Source organism: Mustela putorius, unplaced genomic scaffold (assembly GCF_011764305.1).
Source record: "Mustela putorius furo isolate JIRA1106 unplaced genomic scaffold, ASM1176430v1.1 tig00000145_pilon_pilon_pilon, whole genome shotgun sequence".
Taxonomy (NCBI): Eukaryota; Metazoa; Chordata; class Mammalia; order Carnivora; family Mustelidae; genus Mustela; species Mustela putorius.
The window spans coordinates 33,101,703-33,113,650 of record NW_025421294.1 but is presented as its reverse complement, the minus strand read 5'-3'; positions in this window follow the sequence as shown (position 1 = coordinate 33,113,650).

Genomic DNA, 11,948 nt, shown 5'->3' with positions numbered 1-11,948 from the left:
AATATCATACTATTATTTAATAATAAAATGAAATGAAGTACTGATACATGGTAAAACATGGATGAGCCCTGAAAAAGGTGAAATGAAAAAAACCAGTCCCAAAGAACCACATTTTGTGTGATTCCAGTTATATGAAATGTCCTGAATAGACAAATCTATAGAGACAGAAAGTAGATTAAGATTGCCTAGGGCTGGGGGAGGGTGAGATGGGGAGGGACTCTTAATGGGTGCTGGGTTTCTTTTTGGGGTGATTAAAAATGTTCTAAAATTGTGGGACACCTAGGTGGCTTAGAAAAGCATCTGTCTTCTGCTCAAGTCATGATCCCAGGGCCCTGGCATTGGACCCCATGTTGGGCTCTCTGCTCAGGGGAGAGCTTGCTTCTCTTTCTCCCTCTGCCTCCCTGCCCCCCATTCGTGCGATGTCTCTTTCTCTTGCATGCGCGCTCTCTCTAAAAAAAGAAAAAGATTAAAAGGTTCTAAAATTGTGATGGATACATAGCTCTGTAGCTATACTTAAAAAACCCCATGGGGGGGGGAGGTTGGGGTACCAGGTGGTGGGTATTATAGAGGGCACTGATTGCATGGAGCACTGGGTGTGATGAAAAAATAATGAATACTGTTATGCTGAAAATAAATTTAATTTAAAAAAAAACATTAAATTGTACACTTTATTATTTTTTACGATTTTTATTTATTTATTTGACAGACAGAGATTATAAGTAGGCAGAGTGGCAAGCAGAGAGAGAGGAGGAAGCAGGCTCCCTGCTGAGCAGAGAGCCCGAAGCAGGGCTCCATCCCAGGACCCTGGGATCATGGCCTGAGCCCAAGGCATTGGCTTCCCACTGAGCCACGCAGGTGCCCCTAAATTGTACACTAAATGGGTGGATTGTGCGGTATGTGAATTATATCACAGTAAAGCATAAATATATACATATACATATATCTAGCACTGGACAAACTTGGAGGAGAGAATGATTGATTGAGTTAGAAGAAAGGGTGGAGAGTTTTCTGGAGGAAATGTCAGTTGAGACAAAAAAGGTGATTTTGTGAAGAGGGAAGGCTTAGAGATATAATCAAAGTGATGATGCTTTCGTGCAAGGGCAGTTTATCTGGAATTGATGGGATTTAGGACGTATGCATGGTACCAGTACATGGAAACTAGAGGCAGGTCTTTTACTACCATGCTGAATTCTGTAGTTTGGTCCTCGTTTTGTAGAGAGCCATGATGGGTTGGTAAGTGGTCTCAACAGGCCTGTGATTTGGAAAGATGGGAGATGGGGTTGGGAGGCCAGTGAGTAGGGGAGACCATTGAGGAGGCTGGGCTTGTGCAACACATAGGCAAAAAATGACGAAGCCTTCAGGTGTGTCAAGAGTATTGAACACTGAAACAAGGAGACTGATTAGAGGAAATGCTTAAGAAGTTGAATCTTAAAACTTGGTGGCTCTGGGGAATAGGTAAGATATATACAGCACAGTATTTTAGAACATACAAGGGTCTGGGTGTTTTTTTCTTAAGTATTTAGAATCAATGCAAAAACCGTGGTTGAAATAACACTATCCACACAGATTATTCTCTAACAACTTGCCAACAAGAGTTCGATTACAGAGACTCTTCTTTCTTTTTTTTTTTTTTAAAGATTTTATTTATTTATTTGACAGAGAGAAATCACAAGTAGATGGAAAGTCAGGCAGAGAGAGAGAGAGTGAGAGAGGGAGGCAGGCTCCCCGCCGAGCAGAGAGCCCGACACGGGACTCGATCCCAGGACCCTGAGATCATGACCTGAGCCAAAGGCAGCGGCTTAACCCACTGAGCCACCCAGGCGCCCGAAACTCTTATTTCTTAACAAAGGAATGTATATTGTGAGTAAAAGGATGGATTGAAGAGAGAAATGCTACCCGCCCTTTTTTTTTTTTTTTTAAGATTTTATTTATTTATTTGACAGAGAGAAATCACAAGTAGATGGAGAGGCAGGCAGAGAGAGAGGGAAGCAGGCTCCCTGCTGAGCAGAGAGCCCGATGCGGGACTCGATCCCAGGACCCCGAGATCATGACCTGAGCCGAAGGCAGCAGCTTAACCCACTGAGCCACCCAGGCGCCCTACCCGCCCATTTTTTAAGCTCTTTGGAATCAGACCCTCCCTTGTTGGAGAAGAAGCACTCATTCATGGCTTACTCTGAATGACTAAGTATTTATCTCTTGCTCAGAGAGCTTCCCTAGAAACACTTCCTTTGGTGTGAGCAGCTTGGATTTACTGCCAGGGCAACACCTCTCATCCAACACCCACGCTGCCTCTTGACTTGGTCCTCATCGGCAGGTGTTCATAAGCTGCATTTTGTTTTGCTTCTAATAAGAGCATAGTCTCAGAAAAGCATTGGCTGCAAGTACTACACATTATAACTTTCATTACAAGTGTTCTTATAGGAGAGATCAGAAAATGTGGGAGTCTTCAGGATCAGGAAGACAAAGACTTCCTTTTCCCTTAGTTAGGACAGGCCACACCTGTGTTTTCCATATGAAAGAGGGCAGGGAGATCCTGGGCAAGGTCAAATAGAAACAGTCTCTTCCACTGCTGGCCCTGCATTCCCTGGGAATCTTCGTGGGCTCTGGAAGGCATTGGCAATGACACTGCCTGCTGCTAGCAGAGTTTGGGAATAGCATCCCTGACAAGTGCCGTACATGAGTTTAACCAAGCAGGAAACACCATTTAGAACACCACTTGCTGAGATGTGGCTCTTATCTGTGTCTGTCAGTGAACAATGACTACAACAAGCCCTGTTCAATCACAGTTGTTAGCAGAGCTAATTACAGCAGTCTCAAGTGGGAGGAATCCCAGCAGACACCTCTAAGGGACTTCATCACAGGTTCAAACATTGGCTTTGCAGGTAAGCAATGGAAACAGGCCCCTTGGGGGGCCTTTAAACAACAGTTCTCCACATGGATCCATCTTCACTCTGCAGATGGCGAGAGATCATTTTCAAAAGAGAACCACCACCAGAGAGCGAAGGAGGAAAGGGATGTTTAAAGCCAGTAGGGTAAATGTTCTGGATGAAATGAGAGCAGAACTAGGTATTATTCCTTGGGCCGTCTTTGACTCACTCATGACCTGATGGAAGTTGCTTCCCCTTTCTGGGCCTCACTGTTCTCATCTCAAAAATAAGGATAATAATACTGGCTCTATTTATATCACAGATTGTTGAAAGAATAAAATATATAGTTTAAAGAATAGAAGTTGGGGAAAAATAGAAAATGTCATACAACTTTAGTTAGTGTCCCTTATTCCCCTTCTCCTGTTCTACATTTTACTGACAAGTGATGAAAGGGAGTAAGGAAAAAGGTCTGTGCTGTTGTAGAATATGAAACTTGACTTTCTGATGCCTTTGAGTGATACTATGGTTTGCTCAGTTTCAGATTTGCCTCCCCATCCTGACTATTCTGGGGTAAACTCATCTCCAATGTGAGGGGTTGGAGAAGACCTAGGGATCTGAAGAGACCAACACCCTAAACCCATCTAGTTATCATCTAAATGTCACCTGCTGCAACCCATCTTAAAGTCTCTCCTCTTCCTGGGATACCAGATTTGGGAGGATGTGAACCCTGAATGGGTCCCACAGTAAAGTTGGGACTTGAGGGCACACCTCCAGGATAGAACCGAAAATAATTTGTAGGGTGTGCTGAACATGTCTTAATCTGGGTCTCTAACTACATTCTTGTTCCTACTAAAAATCTCAGCACACTTCTAATCAAGCAAGGCACATCTACATATCCGATGGCGCTTTCAGTGATAGAAAGGATCATATTATGGATTTGGCAGAGAAGAAAAGGGAGATTTATTTCCACTGGTTGAAGATGTACCTTTTCCAGATATGCAAAAACAGTCAGAGCATTAAAAAATACCAATGAAACGTGATCATGTTTTGTGAGCAGAAGAAACCATTCTCGACTTCAAAACAATAAGGAAGATTATAAGGATCCCAAATCCATGGTTTAAAAAAAATGACAATAGGGTGCCAGTGGGACTACCAAACTCTTACTTGCCCCCTTAGGGTGTGGCGACATCTGCATTTCAGTGAACCCCTGCTTTCACTTTTTCAAGTTCCCCCTTACTCGTTGCTCCTTCCAATCATTTATCTTTTTTTCCCAATGTTCAGCATAACTAAAAAGTCTAAGTAGGGAATTGCACATAATTGTAGACTGCACCATTGGCAAAATGATGCTTCCTTCTCAGTATTTGTAATTATCTGTTCCAGTCTTGCTTACTCCTGGAAAATTTATGTAGAATGACAGCAGTGTCCTTTACTTCTCTTGAAGGCATTCTTTGGTCTCACTTTGTGTAGAGGTTATAAAACATAACCAAGAAATGCAATATCGTGTTTTTTATGTAAGTTACACATAAACAAATAGAAAATACCACTTTAAATCAACCAAGCAAAAGGTGGGGAGAATAACTAATTATGTTATAGCTATTGCACTTAATTGGTAAGGTGAAGAGATGGGGGGAAAAAAACCAACTTTGATAACTTAAAGACTGTGATCACCCTGGACATGTTGGCCTGCCCCTGCCAGCTGGGAGGTTGTTTTATGCTGTTAGGTGAGAACTCCATGGTTTCCTTTGTGCTCTCAACCTTTTCTTTATTACTAGCTTAGAGAAATGTGACATTGCTAAAAACTCCAACTTGAAAATGCTTCACAGAGCAGGATCCTTGCCAAATTCAAGAATCTTGCTAGTTTGCAAGATGGGAGCTGTCATGCAGAACAAAAGTCTGATACTAGAAGTCAGCAATCACAATGGGAATAAATCCCACAATCTGGTTTCTAAATGTCTTCATCTCCTCCAACCTTAAAAGAATGATGCTGGCCTTACTTTGAGGCTGACTTTACAAAGAGAACATAGAGGGAGGTAGAGTTAAATCCTTGAACTTAGCTCCTCTGGCAGTTCCTTCCCAACTTCTAACACCTCTTTTTTACCAGGTCATGAATAGATGCCCATTTTTACTTTTCAACATTACATTCCTAACAAAGAATATATGACAGTGCCTCCCTTGCCTGGTCAAGGAACAAGGGAGTTTCTCAGCTGATAGTTTAACTTAGTCCCGTGATACACTTGTACATTTTAACCCAGTTTTAAGGGAAATGATTTCTATGGTTCATTTTTCTCTTTCCTTCCTTAGTGGGCAGAACATGGGTTGACCTTGTCAAGAGGACCTGGGATCATTGATGGGGTCTTCTCTGCAATGCAGTGCTGCAGTAAAGCCCATCAGGGTTTCTCAGGGGAGTTGGGTTGCATTGTTGAATTGTGAGTATCACAGTGCAGCCATAGGGTGAACTTGTCTTTAACTTGAATCCTCCCTATTTCTTGGTGTTTCTAAATTATTAAGACATGTTTCCATTAATCTTAGGCCTACCTTGTTTCTAAGGGTGAAAGATTTCCATCAGGAGTAGTTCAAATATAACATTTGGGCATTAGGGAAAGATGGCTTTAACACTGTTTGGGTTTGTGGCTGGATTCTTCTTGTGTATAATCTATTGGCTGGCACTGCTTCTATGGGCTTTTCTTCTACATCTTTTATATGATTTTAATGTTTTCCCCTTCTCCTGAAGCTTTATGTCCTTCTAGCCTTTATAATTCCAAAGTACTTTGGCTTTGGTACTCTTCCTTTTTGAACCTGAAAGGGGAGGTAAAATGCTGAACATCAGTCCCTAAATGAAAGACTGGCCAGATGAGACCATTCTTTGTTGGCCATGCCTCAGTGTTGGTCATGGATTTCTGTGTTAGTAGAGAGATGTAAGATCTGTGCCAGATGCAGGATTTTGGGTCATAGTGCAAAGTATTCTGGTCTCTGTGGTGAACAAGGGCCCTGGGTCTGGTACCTCCATCTGTGGATGAGAATTGGTTGCCAGGGTTTACTCTCCAGTGTCAGAGTCTGTCTGGAAACCCCTGAATTCTGCTGCCTGAATGCTTAGCTCTTCTAAGACAGGCTGATGGTTATGGTACTTCCTAATGTGGCGTGTCATTTTTGGGTATTGAGCTAATGGTTAATCAAGTCTTTAGCTCTTCTCTCTGATACTTTTTGTTTTCTTGGTTGTCTTTTTAAAGAAGGTATGTTCAAAACTTCCTGAAAGATAGATACTCTGCAATCTTTTCTGAACCTTCCACTTATCATCCTACTGCAGTTTTCTTTCAGGCTGTATCTTCTTCCTTTCCCCCACCAAAATTGTTCTCAATATAGTCAAGTTACCATTTGTACTAGTTTCTTGTTGCTGCTATAACAAATGACAACAGACTTGGTGGTATAAAACAACACAAGTATATTCTTTTATAGTTCTATGGGCCAGAAGTCCTAAATCACTTTCACTGGGCTTAAGTCAAGATGTAGGCAGGGTACCTTCCTTCTGATGGCTCTAGGGGAGAATCTGTTTCTTTGCCTTTTCTAGCTTCTGGAGGCCACTTTGCATTCCCTTTCTTGTATCACTCCAGCCTCTCGCTTCCTTTGTCCTATCACTTACTTTTGTGTAGTCCCTCTGTCTCCCTCTTATATGGACACTTGTGGTTACATTTAGGACCCACCTGGATAATCCAGGATAATTTCACTGTCTTGAGATCCTTAACTTAATGGCATCTGCAAAGTCCCTTTGTATATAACATTCACAGGTTCTTGGGATTAAGACCTATATAATTTTCAAATTCAGTGTCATCTTTTAATTCCTCACCCTAGCTCTTTTAATATTAAATACTGTTAGCTGTTCTGAGAAAAACTTTGCTGACTTTCAGGATATGACTATTTTCCATTGACGTAATAACTTTATTGTTTATCTCTCCCTCTGGAATGCAAGCTTATGAGTAGGAACCTTGACTATCTATCTGCTGCTCTATCCTCCCTGCTCAAAATGATGCCTGGTGCTATCATATAATCAAAGGCAGCAAAGAATACAAATTGCATGACCTTTCCCCACTCCTTATTCCATCAACTCTTATTCTTGTTTTCCTTTACTGGCTTTTCCTCTGTCCATGTGGTCAAGTTTGGTATTTCTGAGGGCTTAGTCCTAGTCTACTTCTTTCTGCCAGTGCCAGGTGAGGGCAGTTTCAGCCATATTCTGGGGACCTCTCCAATCAGCATCTCCAGCCCAGACCTCTGATTTGAACTTGAAAATTTAATCTTTACATGGATATCCCACAAGCATGGCAAGTTCACCATGTCCCATCTTCCCCATCCACCAAGACAACCAAAAACTAACCTCCCCTTCCTTTTATATTCTCTCTGTTAGGGAAGAGTAAGTACCAGGATTTACCCAGTAGGCACAGCAAGAAGACTGGCAGTCATCCCAGACTCCATGCTTTCTTCTACTCATTCTCCCCCCACCTCTACTGCTCTCCAGTCAATCATGAAGTTTTGTCAACCTGTCTCCCAAACATGTCCTGCTATCTCTTTCTGTCTAATGTCCATTGCCCTGGTTCACATCCTCATCACTTGCATGTGATATAAATCAACTTACTAAACCATTGCTCTTGATTTCTTTTGAATATGATGGAGCGACATGCTCTTAAACTTTCTATATGTATACCTGAGCTACTGACCATTGCCAGCCATGTCTTTAGTCTCTGCTGAGTGGGCAGTGGCTGATTTGCATACCATCTGGTCTTGGCTCCCAGAGCTGACTGGGTCTGGGATGGGCGCCTGACTCAAGGCTGGCCTCTGCTATTGTTCTGATCAGTTACCACGACTTGGGGGGCTGGCTATACAATAGAAGCTGAGTAAAATCCCTCTTTTGGGATTTCAGAACAGCAAGGCTGGGAGATTCAGATCACTGTATTGCTGAACAGAAGGATCAGCAGAAATGATGGGCATGAGCAATTGCAGTTATGAGAAAGTAGATATTGTAAGTAAGTAGGGGAACTGCTGAGTCAGGATAGAAGAGGGAAAGAAAGAGGCCGAGGCACTGCATAAAGGGTTCCGGCTCTTTTTCTGTGGCTTCCCGAGGCCTGCCCCGGGATTCCCATTGTCACGTTTCCATGAGCTGCTGCATTATTATAAACAACAACAACAAAAAAAACCAGCCCTAGTCTGAGTGAGCCCTTGCTTCCTGCAATAAATTGGCCAAAGTGATATGTTTTCCAGTAAGCCCTTTTAATGTTATATGAGACACCTGGAAGAAAGCAGCACTGTAACCAAGAGCAGCAATGTGCAGTCCCAAACTCAGTGTTTATTCCACTTCATTTTAAAGCATTAGCTTAGGGAAAGAAGAGAAGTTTATGTTACTATTTCTTTTGGAAGTGGGAGAATATTATGATGAGCTTCTGGTGTCAAAATTAGTCTTTATGTAAAAATGAATTGATGCCTGCAAACATAATTTCAGAAAGGAAAAGTGTGAAAATGGCTATAATAAATGACTGAATATTGTCTGATACTTATCAATAGTGGGAAAATGAAAGCACATGTTTCCAGATATCTGCCTTTCTATTTTCAGCTGTTGAAACAGAGGGATTGCAAAGTCTCCAGGATTCTTAGTCACATGACTATATTCCTTTCTCAAATGTGAATTAATAAGTAGATTGATTGAAGATTTATAGGTAAAAAACAACATTTGGCACATATGTGAATGGTACACATTCAGTACTCTGAATATGAAGTACAATCAGCATATTTATGTCTCCTGCTCTCCTTGTAAGATATGTTCAATGGGGATTTTTTTATTCTGTTCAGGATAAAAATGAAAAACAAGAGTAAGTGTCAGGATTCTTTTGAGTATTCTCAGGCCACAGAAAGGCCCATGGTCACTTCACACTGGGTTTCATGTGTCTGTTCCTATCTCAGAATTAAAACTTGGAACTTGGCTTTAAAGTTGTCTTACCTGGAGTGCAGTGTGAAGCCATGTGCTGGTGGGATGCTATGAAAGGGGAAGGCCTTTCTCTCTTTGTTCCTGGAAGCTGTGGTTCTTCTAGGAATAGGATGGGAGAAGGCAAAAAAAAGTGGTCAGGGGCAGGAGTGTTGTGAGTGAGTCCTAAAGTTGTAAGATGACCTCCAGCTCTCTGGGCCTGGTAACCACTTAAAGGAGATGTTTGACGAGGCTTTCTTGGTTTCTTGGGAGGTGTCTCGTCTGCACTTCCCTTGGTTTAGGCAGATGTGCTCTCCATTTGAGCAGCTGCTTACTTCCTCAGCCCCTAGGAGCCCAGGATTCTACCTCTGCTTCTGTCCTGAGGCTCCTCCAGCCAGTCCTCTCATGTTGGCCCACATCTGATCTAGGAAGAAATATCCATGCATGTTCTTCTGGACCACTGTAGAGAAATAGCAGCTGTCCTTCACTCTGCAGCAGGAGTGGCTCACTAGCTCAACTCTCATGTGACTTGCCAGCAAGGAGTTAGACCACTGGGTTCTTCCTCCCTTGGGACACATATCAGGCTTTCTGATGAGCCTCATTTATGTCCATTTCTCTTGACATTAGGTGATCCCAGTCTTTTACTTTGGTGACGAGTGAGAACACATGTTTATTTTTAAAAAATCCTTCAAGTATCCTATCTCCTCAGTCTCCAAGTCTTTTTTATTTTATTTTATTTTATTTATTTATTTGACAGACAGAGATCACAAGTAGGCAGAGAGGCAGGCAGAGAGAGAGGAGGAAGCAGGCTCCCCGCTGAGCAGAAAGCCCAATATGGGGCTCAACCCCAGGACTCTGAGATCATGACCTGAGCCAAAGGCAGAGGCTTAACCCACTGAGCCACCCAGGTGCCCCAGTCTCCAAGTCTTTATGCGACCTAGTAACTCCTTTAACTGGGTCCAGCCAACACTTTAATTCCCTATAAGGATCAATGGGTTTTTATTGACTTGTTTGAAATTCTAATGTCAGAAGTTTGTTGTTTGGATGAAGTCTCTGCCATTCCTGTATACCTATAACCATGTGCTTATACTCAGGCAGGAAGTGCTCCAAAAGAACAAACTTCCAGGATCTCAGGCCAGGCCATGGGTTGTCTCTCAGCTCAGCATACTCTGAAACTCTTGGCACTTTTCCAACTCACGGCCCAGGAGAAGGGTCAGCAACCCTAGGACATGGGGTACATAGCTCTCAGGGTGCCTGGATTCAGGAGGAACACAGGGTGCCCAGCCACACAAGTGGGCCATCTTCTCTATGGCCCCCTCTCCCTAGTTGTCTTGAAGACATAAATGTCCTGCAGGGCTAGTGGAGAGTGCTGCTGGGCTTAGCATGCTTGAGGACTATAAGGACCAAGGAAGGCAGGGTAGAGAGGGTAGATAAATTTGAAGAAACAGGAGCCAGAGGGCTTGCTCTGGATGAGGGCAGGAAGTAAAGGAGGGAATGGTTACAAGGATGGGGGGGAGGGTTGTCACATTACCTGAGGTCCTTCACAGTGTGAATCCCAATCTACTTGGTTGTGTCTCCTTCACTCGCTTCCCCTTCAGTCCAGCCACATAGAACCGTCTGCTGTTTTCTAAGTATGCCAAGCCCTGCATACTCTTATTTTCCACATGCTGTTCCTTTACGATGGAACCTCCTCTTCCGCCTCAGTCCTACTCTATTGCTTCTATTAAATCATCAAAACCTAGTTTAAGTTTAATTTTCTGTGAAGACTTCTTGCTACTTTCCTCATCTGGCCGCTGTGCCATTTCATACATGTCTCAGTTCCAGCCATCACTGCGTGACATTGTAGTGCTTTATTAACTTGCCTCTCCTTGCTCCCCAAAAGATAGTGATGGTCTAAGACATGGACTCATTCATTCTTTTAAAATTATTATTATTTTTTATTAACACAGAATGTATTTGTTTCAGGGATATAGGTCTGTGATTCATCAGTCTTACACAATCCACAGCACTCCCCATAGCACATACCCTCCCCAAAGTCCATCACCCAGCTGCCCTATCCCTCCCACTGGACTCATTCATTCTTGTATTCCCACCACCTGCCACTGTTTCAATGTCGTAGGGACTTCTATGAGACCACTATTGCTGTGTAACAGTCTACCACAAATTTAGCAGCTTGAAATAACACAAATTTATTATTACAGTTCCTCCAGATCAGAAATCTAGGCATGGTGTGGCTGGATGCTCAGATCAGTGTTTCAGTGAGCTCAAATCAAGGTGTTATTCCAGGCTCTGGTTCCATACCGGGCTTAGGATCCTCTTCTAGGCTCAATGACTTTACAGAATTTGTTTCTCGAAGGTATAGGACTGATGTCCCCATTTTCCTGCCACCTACTGCCCAATGACTACTACTCTCAGCTTATAGCAGCCACTCAGTTTCTTGCCATGTGGCCCCAGTAGGAAGTTTACCACACTGATGTTTGCTTCCTTCTAGGCTGGCTGGAACACATCTCTGATTTCTTCTGTACCCAGCCAGAGAGAACTTTCTGCTTTTAGAGAGCTCACCTGACTAGATCAGGCTCCACTAGTATAATCTGGCTTTTGCCATTTGATGTATCCTAACCATTGCAGTGGTATTTCATCATATTCAGTGAGTTCCACCCATACTCAAAGGAGTTAGACAAGGGTGAGAGTTCATTAGGGTTGACTTAGAATATTGCCTGCCGCAGGGCTGAATGAATAATGTCAAATAAGATGTGTTCCAGAAACTTATAAATTATAAACACTGCTATTCAGTTTTAAGATTTTTTTTCCTCTTGTCACTTTGGAATGCTTTTTAAATTGGTCCCAAATTTGTGTTTAATCCAGCATAGTTGAAGATGTTGCATGTGAGATAATACAGTAATATCCCTACCATGAGCACAGGTAGTACTGGAAATTCAGGGTAGGGGGCAAGACGTGATCTGACAACTGACTGACTGGCTGTATTATCTTAGGCAAAGTCCCTGAAACTCTCTGAATGTCATATTTCTCATCCTGTATAACATGAGCGGGTAGGACTACACAATGTATAAAGTTGGCCAGCTCTAATATTCTATATTTTCTAAGACTAAAACATACTGCTCAAATTAAAATCTAGC